Source organism: Fukomys damarensis, unplaced genomic scaffold, assembly GCF_012274545.1.
Source record: "Fukomys damarensis isolate Sample0158 unplaced genomic scaffold, DMR_v1.0_HiC HiC_scaffold_39, whole genome shotgun sequence".
NCBI lineage: Eukaryota > Metazoa > Chordata > Mammalia > Rodentia > Bathyergidae > Fukomys > Fukomys damarensis.
The window spans coordinates 45,935,673-45,947,907 of NW_022900951.1; the positions used below are offsets into that span (position 1 = coordinate 45,935,673).

Here is a 12,235-nt window from a genome sequence, read left to right on the forward strand (position 1 = left end):
ACACTTAGAATATGTGATCTCATTCTCTTTTGGTTTGGGAAGTCTGCTTTGTTACCATTTAGAAGTGTACTATGAGTCATATTGCTGTTGTTATTGTTGGAGTGGAATGTGCAGGGGGTCTTGTCTCTTACATGTTTAGGCATATATTTCTTTTTTATTTATTCTAACTTTGGAAATATGTTTCATGGTTCAGCAAATTCATTTTTTAATAATTTCTGGAAAATCCTCAACCATTACTTCTTTAAATATTGCCTTTCTTTCACTCTATTTTTTCTTTCTCAGAATCTAATTAGTCATTCTTTGGACTCCTTTATTGTATCTTTTATATAACATAACATCTCTTTGATATTTTCTATCACCTTATCTTCTTGTACTTCATTTGGGACAATTCCTTGTAATATATTATTCAGTTTACCAATTCTCTCTTCACCCATGTCTAATATGTTGTTTAATCTTTCCATTGAGTTTTTTTCATAAATTGCGCTTTCATTTGTACAGGCTTTCTAATGTGCTCAGTCAGCCCTGATAATCTCCTGTTGCTTGCTATTCTTTGTGATTTTATCTCTTACTTCTTTAAATATTTTATATAATTTCTGTTCAACCAGTACTCACTGTTTGTATCAGTATGACAGTGTAAATATTGATCACATCTAGACCACAAAATATACTCTGAGTATATATTCTTCATTACATGCATTTTTTTTTTGAGACAGGGTCTCACTATGTTGTTGAGACTGACCTGGAACTCACTATGTAGCCCAGGCTGGTCTCGAACTCACAGCGATCCTCCTGCCTCAGCCTCCCAAGTGCTGGGATTACAGGCCTGTGCCACCACGCCCAGCTTTTACATACATTTTTGTTTTCCTAGAAGCTGATACTATGTTTTATTTTCTTCTACCTACTGTTGTGTAATTCCTATTACTAATTCTTCTCTGAAATTCTTTTTAAAATCCAAATCAGATTGTGTCCCTCTTCTACCCAAAATTATCCTGTGTCTTCCAGCTCCCTCAAAACAAAAAGCCAGAGCTTTCACCATAGCCCAAGTGTTCCTTCATAATCTGGTTCCCTTCACCTCTTTGACCTCATCTCCTGTCACTTTCCCTAACACTCACTCTTCTCCAGTCATCCAGCCTCCTTCCTTCCCCTCAAGCACGCCAGGAACCTTCCCTCTTCAGGACAGGGCCTTTGTACTTGCTGTTCTTCCTGCCTGGAACATCTTTCCTCCCACGTAATCTGATGACTTGCCCAAGTATTTCCATTGTCTTCAAATGTCACCTCCCTGATCAATATATATAAAGTAGCCCTGTTCACCTCCATATCCTTATCCTACTGTATGTGTGATATTTTTCTATAACTTTGATCACCACCTGATATATTTTATATTTATTTATTGTGGTTAGTGTTTATTTGTCCCCAATAGATTGTAAGCTCCACAAAGCAGGGATTTCTGTTTTGTTCACTGCTGTATTGCCAGTGCCAAAAAGAACAGTGCATAGCAATTCAATAAATATTTGTGGAATAAACTGAATGAATGCATGGATGACTTAATTAACGCAAAGGACAAAGAGAAATACCTTGAAAAGTAGGGTAGGCTGGAAGACTTTTAATGTGCTAAGGAGCTTGGATGCCATTGTTCAGAAGGGTAGGGGCTGAGAAGAAGTAGTGAGGACAAGTCCTGGGTTCTTTTCAGAAACAAGTTCTCAGTCGGTAGAACAGTGACAAAGTCCCATGTGCTCTGCGACTGCCTCTATACACTTAGGCTTGTAAAATTGGGCTGGCTTGTTGTCTTGCCAGCCTGTTAGTGAAAAACAAGACCCGCCTCTCACTGGGATCCCTTGTCTTGGCCTGTGAGGAACTGTTTCTTGGCCCCCAGGCCAAGCAGATAGCTCCCATTAGACTTTTATCTGTGTACTTGAGGGGAAGGGATAGTATAAAGCTGGTATCCTGTGTGGTACATAGTAAGTGCTGTTAAAATGATGAGGCCAACAGGAAGGTAAGTTTCAGACCAAAAGGACTTTTTTCCATTTTCATAGTAGGCTTTTTAGTCCTGACTTTGCTCCTAACCCCTTTGGGGACTAGCCTGGGTCCAGTGTTAATCCTTTTTGTGACTTTGGATGCTAATTCTGTTTTCTCACATGTGACCTACTTTTTTGCACTCGTTAATTTCATCAGAGTGTCATCTATATACATAGATCCTTGTGGCATGCCACAAGAGACCTCCCTCTCTGGGCCAACATCAGTTCCTTAATCACTGTCACACTGGGTTTAACCATCCACCTAGTTACAAACTCAGTTGAGCGCTTGTTATGTTTTAGCCCTTCTGCTCTACACTGAAGACACAGAGATGAGCCAGGTGTGTTCCTAGATACAGCACCATAGTTTCAGGGCAGTGAGGTCCATGCTGTAACAGTGGTCATTGCAGTAAGCTGTGAGAGCCCCTAAGGACCACACAGCCAGCTCAGGAGGCCAGGAAGTTTTCTTGGAAGAGATGGCAGCATGTGAACTAATTCTAAAAGATGAGTAGAAGTCATCAGTTGATTAACAAGGGAGGAGATGTAATCCAGGCAAAGTCTACACCATGGGTAGTGACCCCCAAATAGGAAGCAACACGGTATGGACCGCCCTGCCTCATTACACTCACAGCTCACCTGCCTTTTGCCATCTGAAGACACTTTTTAAAACATTTTTTCTTGAGACAAGGTCTTGGTGAGTTGCCCAGGCTGGCCTTGAACTCATGATCCTCCTGCCTTAGCCTCCCAAGTTGCTGGAATGACAAAAGTGGGCCACTGCACCCAGTGTGGGAGACTTTGATACATATCAAAATCCAGACATGAATTTGTGGGGCCTCCCCAATATGCCTATCAGTTATTCAGAAAATTACTGATAAGTTGGTCTGACATGACTACCCATGAAGTTGGCTATATCAGTTTCTCATATTTCTGATTTTCTTTTCTAGAAGGAAGTTAAAGGCATTGATGTGACCTGCTTCCTTTAGCCTTCTTCTGGGATTCCAGTCACTCCCACTGTCTGGGAAGTTATAGGGTCTCTCTTAGCCCTGTTTGTGGAGAGGAGTTTTCTGATTTAAAATTTTCCTGTACAGATTTAACCTGGTATCTAAAGCTAAACGTTGTCATAACCCCCACCAAACATGAGGACTTTATAAAACTTGGATGTCTCCCAACTTACATGCTCTTGTGACTATTTTATTTCCTTTTTTTAAAAAGACCTTAACACCAAAAAATATTAATAACATCATTATTTTATGCAGATAGTATTCATTTAGTTTTAAATATTTGTCATTTTATTTGCCCACATGCCTACTTAAACCTCAGACTTCCCTTTTGCAGATATATTTTCTTCTGGAAATGTATACCTTAGAAGATCCTATAGTGCAGATCACTTAATAGGAAATTCTTGGTTTGTATTTATCTATAAATGCCCTTTTGAAACTTTATTTTTCTTAAAAGACAAATGTGTTGGATACCCAATTCTAAACTACCTCTTTTTCTTTTTAATACTTATCACACTGTCTTCTGGTTTCCATTATTACCAGTGCAAAATAGGCTGTTAGTTTGTTTTTGTAGATGTCCTTTTATCTCCAGCTGCTTTGAAGAGCATTTGATTATCGTTCAACTCTAAGAATTTTTCATTTGTTCTCTGAATGTTCCTTTTTGTAGTTTCCTGATCTTGTTTCATGAATGTAATATTTTTCCTTGTTACTCAGAACAGTAAATAAAAGTGTCTTCTCTTTCAACTGTTCTTCTCCCTGCATAGTTTTTTTTACCCAAATGCATATGTTTGGGTATCAGCTGCAATGGAAAAACTCTCACTGATGCTGGATTTGACCAAAGGTACCACCCAATGCCAAAGACATGACATTAGAGAGAATTTATATAGATAATAGGAATAGAGGCCCCTCTACTAGTGCACAAGCATGAATCATTACCACAATTCTGTCACTTAAAAGCATGGTAATACAGTGGGCTTCGAAGTTAGACTGCCAAGTGTTTAGTGCCTGACATGTAGTATGTAATGTAACATGTTTGCTGTTATTACCATTATTACTTTTGTGCCAAGGGGGTTGAAAGGAAAAGAGCTTCTGTCGAGTGATAGGGAAAACAGTTTTTTTGGTCTGTGTGTTCCCCTGGTGTCTTGGAAACAACAGCCATCCACAAAAGCACAAGGTCAGGAATTTAAAGTGGTTATTTGGGCACCTTAGGGTGTGGGATATCAAGCTAATTAAGTAGTCAAAATGGGATAGAATTCAGAATTCAGTGGGAAAATGGGAAATCCCACTTAAAGGTCAGTCCTCTAGAGATGACCTATGTTGGCTCTTTCCTCATTAAAGCAGAATAGTATCAAGTGGGGAAGCCGTGACAGAAAGATGGGGATTTCCTAAAAATTTAATAATGCTTTTTTCTTAGCCACTGACCTGTCATATACTGTGACACTTCAGGTTGGGGACACACATGTTAAAGAGGCAAGGCTGCTGCCAGGAGTTCATTCACGTTCTCAAGGGTAGGACTGGCCACATAAAAATGTTTTCCAGTATCTGTTCTAAATTCTCACGGGGCCGGGGATTTAGCTCAGCGGTTCTGTGGCCTGCCTTGCAAGCGCAAGGACCCGAGTTCAATCCCCGGTACCCCCCCCCCCAAAAAGCATAAATTCTCACGGGCCCTCTCAACTTTGGGGAAAGTCTTAGCCTCGATAACCACTCCTTACAAAGTCGAGAGGCTATGAGCATGAAGAGTGAGTCATACTGAAAATAAGTGCTTAGTGGGGAGGCAAATTTGAGGTAATATTAGGCTTGAAAGTAAACGTGTAAGAGCTATAAAAATTCTAAGTAAGGGCCAAGGATTTAGCTCAGTGGTTCTGCTGCCTGCTTCGCAAGTGCAAGGTCCCGAGTTTGATCCCCAGTACAAAAAAAAAAAAAAAAAAAAAAAAAAAACCCCAAAAACAATAACAAAAACAAAAAAATTTTATTTCATCCAGTAACATATTAAGAGAATAACATATCATTACCAGGAATGTACAGTGTTTACCCCAGTAATGTACAGTTGGTTTAAATTTTAGAAAATCAGTACAATTCACCATATTAACAGAACAGAAAGAAAATTCATATATGACCATTGCAATAAATGCAGAAAGAGCAGTTGATAAACTCCAACATCTATTCCTGATTTAAAAAAAAAAACCCTCTAGGAATAGAAGAGAATCTCTTCAACCTGATGTAGGGAATTTACAAACACACACACACACACAATCATATGCACACAAATAACATATTTAATGATGAAAAACGGAATGCTTTCTGCCCAAGATCAGGAATAAGATAAGGATGTTCCTTCCTACTTCTTTCTTTTTGGGTACTGGTAATTGAACTCCAGTCCTTGCATTTGTGAGGCAGGCGGCGGCACCGCTGAGCTAAATCCCCAGCCCTGTTCCTTCCTACTTCTATTCGCTGTCATACTAGAGGTTCTCACAAGTGCAGTCAGACAAGAAAAGTAAAAGGCATCCAGATTGAAAAAAGAGGAAGAAGTAAAGCTCTCTTTACAGCCAATATGATTGTTTATGTAGAAAATACAGTGGAATCTACTGAAAGAAAGAAACCCAGGACTAATAAGTGAGCCCAGCAAGGTAGAGAATATAAGGTCAAATTCCAACCCTAATTGTGTACCTGTATTCACATTACCACCAATACTGGAGACAGTTGATAAAGAGGAAAGTTTTCAGGAGGCTAAGGCAGGAGGATAGCAGTTTCGAGGCCAGCCTGCCTACATAGCAAGACCCTGTGGTGGGGGATATTTAGCTCGTAGTTCTAGAGATTCCACTCCAAGATCAGGTAGCCCTATTTCTTTATACCTCTGTGAGGGTACTGGATAGCAATAGTGGAGGCTCATGTTGAAGTGTGACTGCTTGAGAGTCTCTGGACAGACGACCCGCCACACTGAGTAGGAGCAAAATCAGCTTTATTGCCGGCGTCTTCCAGGGATTCACATCACCTCGAAAGTGTCCAACAGAAGTTTACTCTCATTCTTATACCTTTATGTTTCTATGGGAGGGGGAAACAGCCATCAATCTAAACATAATTACATAAGCAGAGGGGCAGGAGGTTTGGCAGGGCTTCCTGAGATCACCTTGCTCTAGAAAGTTTGCATTACAGTCGTGATTATAGTTGCAGTATAACTTTCTCAGCAGGCATAGTTACACAGTTAACCCAGAGTTTCCCATTTTTACACCAGGAGACAGTTTTCACCTTCAGTGTCAGAGCAAAGCAATCACATTGTAAGCCACAAAGGAGAAGACCATCAGAGTCCTGTTGCTGGGCATAGTAGAGCACACTTGTAATCCTATCATTCAGGAGGCTGAGTCAGGAGGATCTCTGTGAGTTCAGGGCCAGCCTGCGCTACATATTGAGTTCTAGGCCTGCTTGGACTATACAGCAATATCCTGTCTAAAAAAAAAAAAGACTGTCAGAGTCCCTGTATCTTTTTTTAGATTAATTTTATTCATACATTTTAGGTATACAATATAATGACATTCATCATTGGAGATTCGTACCTTTACATAGCATATCTTCATTCTTATTTTTCCCCATTCCCCTGCCCTCCCTTCACCCCCTTCACTCTTCTCTATTTACAAAGACTTTGTTTCCATTTTTTCATTTCTCATATTAATTCCATTCCCTTCTTTCCTTTCCCCTACCCCTCCCACTTCCCCTTCCCGTCTGCACCTTTTCTTCCTATTTCACATTATCTATTATACATTTTTTTCAGTACCAGGATTAGAACACAGGACCTTGTATTTGCGAGGCAGGTGCAGCACCAGTGAGCTGAATCCCCCAGCCCTCTATTATACATTTTGATCCCTATTTATACCCCACTTCTTAAAGGTCCCCAGCCCTTCCCAATAGAACATACTAGGAACCCATCCTTTAATGTATGGACCTTTAGTGGGTGCTCAATGCAAACCATAGCAGTATCAACTTCCTAGCAAAAAATTATTGGGCATACAAATTTGAAACAATTTATAATATATTCTAAAATGTAACTTAGAAATAAATCTGACCAGATAAGGCCGGGCATGGTGGCACACGCCTGTAATCCCAGCACTCAGGAGGCTGAGGCAGGAGGATTGCTGTGAGTTCGAGACTAGCTGCACTACATAGCGAGTTCCAGGTCAGTCTCAACTACATGGTGAGACCCTGTATCAAAAAACAAACAAACAAACAAACAAACAAACAAAAGAGTCTGGTCTCAAGGTGCATCCATTTACCTAGAAATGTATCAAGTTTATCCTTTATGGCTGAGGCAGAGTAGTACTCCATTGTATTTTTTAAAACACAACATCTTTATCCATTCGTCAGCTGATGGGCAATTGGGCTGTTTCCAAGTTTTAGCTATTACACACTGTGCCACTATAAACATGGGTGTGCATATATCACCATGGTATGATGCTTTTAATTCTTTTGGGAAGATCCCAGCAGGAAAATAGCTGAGTCAAATGGAACCTCTAGTTTTAATTTTTTGAAAAATCTCCACACTGATTTCTACAATGGTTGTTCCCACCAACAGTGGAGAAGGGTCCCCCCACCACAGCCCCACCAGCATTTGTTATTAGTTTATTTCTTGATAATAGTCATTCTTTCTGGAGTGAGATGGAATCTCTGCATTGGTGTGTTTTTAGAGACAGGGTCTCACTATGTAGCCCAGGCTGGTTTTGAACTCATGGCGATCCTCCTGCCTCAGCCTCCCAAGTGCTGGGTCTTGATCATTCTTGACAAAGGTCTGCCTTTGTCTTTCAGAGAAGCAATTTTTGTTTGCTTAATTTTTACTCTTGTCTTTTGTTTTTATTTCATTTATTTCTGCCCTGTCATTATTATTTCTTCTTTCTTTGAATTTAGTATTATAAATAATGTGTCACTGACACAAAAACAAAAATGCATGAATGGAACAGCACAGATACAGACATGTGTATATAAAGAAACCTAAAATATTTTTTAAAATCAGTGGAGAAAGAAGAGTTGCTTAGTTGATGGTATTGTGAAAATTGAACCATGACATGAAGAACAATAAAACTGAATCCTTACTTTATATTATGTAATAAAAAACAGATTCTAGATAGATTGAGAGCCTATAGGTAAAAGATAAATGATAGTAGGAAAAACTGTAAGAGGATAGCCCTGTGATTTAGGGGTTGGAGAAAACTTCAAGGCAGGTATGGTAAAGACATAGTTAATTTTATTATATCACAATTAAGGATTTGTACTCAATGAGAAACACTATAGACAAAGATAAGAAATTGGGAGAGGATATTTGCACTGCTTAAAGTACCAAGCAACTAAATACCTAGAACATGCAATGTTCTCCTGTTAATCAACAAGAAGAAAGCAGTTGGGAGTGGAACTCAGTGGTGCAGATCTTGCGTTGCATGTTCTAGGCTTTGGGTTTGATCTCCAGCACCGCAAAAGAAGAAGAAGGAGAGAGAGATGGACAGGCAGAGGTTCCAAGGAAAGAACAATACCAAGGGAAAGTCGGGCAGAGTACAGAACAGACCATTGACAGAAGAAACATGACAAGCCAACAGCATATGATGACAGGTTCAAGATCACTGGAAATCAGAGGAATTAAAATGACAGAAAAAACAACTGAGATATCACGTTCCACAAAGTTAGAAAGTGGAATCATGCCAAGTAGTGATGAGGACATGGAGACCTGTAGAACTCCTGTGTAGCTGATGGGAATGTGGACTAGGGCAGCCCTTTCGAAGAACCGTTGGAAGTTCCTTGTCACCTTAGACATGCATATGCTCTGTGACCCGATCATTGTGCTTGTGGGTGTATTTATCCCAAGGAAATACATAGACATATAAGGAGACAGTCCTGAAGGTGTTTGTCACAGCATTAAACAAAAATAAATGACAAAACTAAATGTATGTCCCTCTGTTACGGTTTGGATCTGAAATGTCCCCCCAAAACTCCTTTGCTCAGAGGCTGGGCTTTAGGAAGGTGATTAGATCGTGGGAGCAACAATACTCAGTGAATTCATTCCCTAATGAGTTCAGCAGTGCGGTGTGCTCTTCCAAGGTGAGGCCTGGTTACAGGCTGGTTACTGGAGCTAACACTGCCCACTGTGGACTGAAACTTCTGAAACTGAGCCAAAATAACCCCCTTTCTTTAAGTTGGGAGTGTCAGGTATTTCATCCCAGCAGTGAGCAAGTGACTAAGACACTTTCCAAATTAGAAGCTTCCAAGGGCAAAAACACAGTTTCCTCATTAAAGTGGAGTTTCCCTGGCTTATGTGCCCAGGTACCCTACAGTGTGGCAGATGGTCTCCGTTAGCAATATTTGTAAATTTTTAAGTAATAATATATTTTCCCATGTGCCTAACAAGGCTTTACAACTTTTTGTCTAATTTTAAGTTAGTTTGAAATTATATTTTAACACTAGTTACATGATTCCCTCTTTGGACTTTCAGATACAGTGATTATTCTTCCGACGCAACAGATTCAAGGTACAGCTCCCACCACCAGAGAGGAGCGGTGAGGGATATTTATGGTACTTCTCTGCCCTTCCCTGGGACTCATTCTGCATAATCTGATTTTTACTTTGCTTCTTCTCACCAGTATGCTTTGTTTTGTGTGTATATGTATAGTCTTTAAATTTTTACTTCGATTTGATCTGCTGTCTTTAAAATTAATGAACTTATATTTTTGTTCTGAGTAAGGATCTCACTAAGGTTTCCAGGCTGGGCTCAATCTTTCATTCCTCCCGCTTCAGCCTCCCAAGCAGCTGAGATTACACATAATACGCCCTCAAGCCTGGATGATCTGCTCTTTTCCAATTTTTTCTTGTAATATTAAAGCTCTATCTTCATAATCAGAATCATCAGCATCTTCTAATAGGAACATAACTGGTTTTGTTGTCTCCGTGTGTAACTTCCCCATTCTGTCAACTCCCTTTGGCCCTCCCTTTCTTCCTTCCCCCTTAACCTTTTTTCCCCTCTGTCCTCCATTCTTTCTTGTTCTCACCCTCCCCAATTTCTCTTTCTTGCTGTACCCCATCCCCTATCTATCTGTCTACACTATTGGTTTGGGATGATAACAACTAGCCAAATGCTGATTTGTTTTAATGGAAACGTATTCTGAATTATTTCCTCTTAGGAAAAAAGGAAATGTGTAGCACTAGAATTACTTAAATTGATTCATTAGAATGGGTTGATTTTGGCTACTTGCAGCTTCACAGAATCTGTCATTCAAAATATGTTCATATGCCAGGGATTTAGCTCAGTGGTACTGCCGCCTGCCTCATAAGCACAAGGACCCAAGTTTGATCCCTGGTACCAAAAAAAAATGTTTATTAGCCCAAAATATGTTCATGCATGAGTATAATAATTTGTCAATTTTTAGAATTATTATTATTAACTCAACCAAAAATATTTCATTTACCATGAGTGGATTTTTAAAATTTTTAATTCTGCGTCCTGATGGTGCACACCTATGATCTCAGCACTTGGAATCCTGAGGAGGGATGATCACAGTTCATTAAAATAAAAAATATTCAATGCAAGCCAGGCATGGTGGCACACACCTATAATTGCAGTACTCTGAGAGGCTAAGGCGAGAGGATCACAAGTTAAAGCCCGGCCTGGGCAACTGAGTGACTTGCTGCATCAAAGTAAATAAATACATAAGCGCTGTGGTTATAGCTCAGTGTGAAGACTGTGGGTTAAATCCAAGATCCTGGAAGAAAAAGTTCTTTTAGTGCCATTCCTTTTAGCGCACTCATTGCATTTTAATATTTAAAAATAATTTTTGAGTCAGGTGTGCTGGTGCGCACCTGTAATCTCAGCACTTGGGAGGAGGATAAGACAGGAGAATTGGCATGAGTTCAAGGCCAGCCTGCACTACATGGGGAGTCCCTATCTCAAAAAATACTTTTTGAAAATTTAACATACAATAAATCTAATTTATTCAAATAATTATTATAAAGACAGTATAAAGGTTTTACAGAAAGAATAAATAGAATGCATATATATAAATATACATAACGTGTTTTCCTAACCCTAACTGAGGCTGGGCCCAGGCCAGTAGCCTGATAAGACACTAGGAGCTGTGCACCCTTGCAGGGAGATGCAGCTCAGCGACAGTGAATACCCTAGAACTTGGTGCTGTCCTTCTCTGCCTCTGATGCAGAATTTGATGCTGTGATTGGATATTTAGAGGACATTAGCATGAATGACGAGTTCCCATTATTTCAGAGAAATTTCATGGACAAGTACTACTAGGAGTTGGAAGACACAGAGAAAATAAATTCACATACCCATATTTAATAAATATATTTCTCGAGGGGGAAAGTACATTGAGGAACAGCTGCTGAAACCGATCCCGAGATTCAACATGGCAGCTTTCATGACTATGTTTTAGCACCATAAAATGAAGTGGCTGGTAGTATCTTCAGCATATCGCTCACATTTGCGGATTTTATGGCTTTTAAATAAATGTTTCTGGACTACAGAGCAGAAAAGAAGACCAGGAACTGGATTTAAGCAATGGCTTACTGGTAACATTGTTGTGAAAATCATGTAATATGCCCGCTTCCCAGAACAACGTGCAGCACTAGATAATGAATGGGATCATTGTGGATTTCAGCAGCTCAACGGGCTCAGGGAGACATCTGCTGATGACAACAGTGAAGTGCATCTTGGAAAGACTGTTCTGCAGCCCTTCCTTCCTGTTAAGTACTGATAGGTCAAAAACGACCTGACTCTTCCAGACCCCTTTCTCCTGAACCATCTTCTTGTATTCATAACTCTAGTGCTCTTCCTATGCTCAGGTGCTTCTGAGTCAGGCTCCTCTGGAGCAAGCCCACACCAGCCATTCCATCCAGGTCCTCACCATCAAGCATGCCGATGTGTGTCTGCAGTGTGCCCACTATCACCAACCCTCTGTCCCAGCAGGTTTTGCATGAGCACTTTGTGCATTCACAGCTCTTTTTTACACAGGTCAGAGTTTCAGTTCTTTGGCCTCAATGGGGTTTCTGTTAGGGAGTATTAAGCCAGGGCTAGTGGCCTGGCTTGACATTTCAAATCTCCTTTGACCTTTGTCCTGGCTGGAGGAAACAACTGAGAGAGACATCCTTTACCTGAAAGCTCCATTGAAAATCAACTACCAGTCATACATCTGGGGTCCTCAAAACACTGTCTTCTGCTGCCCCTGATATAGAATCTGTTTCTTT

General features: G+C 40.1%; 1 pseudogene; it reads left to right on the forward strand.

Annotated features, from left to right (window-relative positions):
* The first annotated feature begins 11,160 nt into the window (after positions 1 to 11,160).
* LOC104865956 lies at positions 11,161 to 12,220 on the forward strand (annotated as a pseudogene).
* The last annotated feature ends 15 nt before the right edge of the window (positions 12,221 to 12,235 follow it).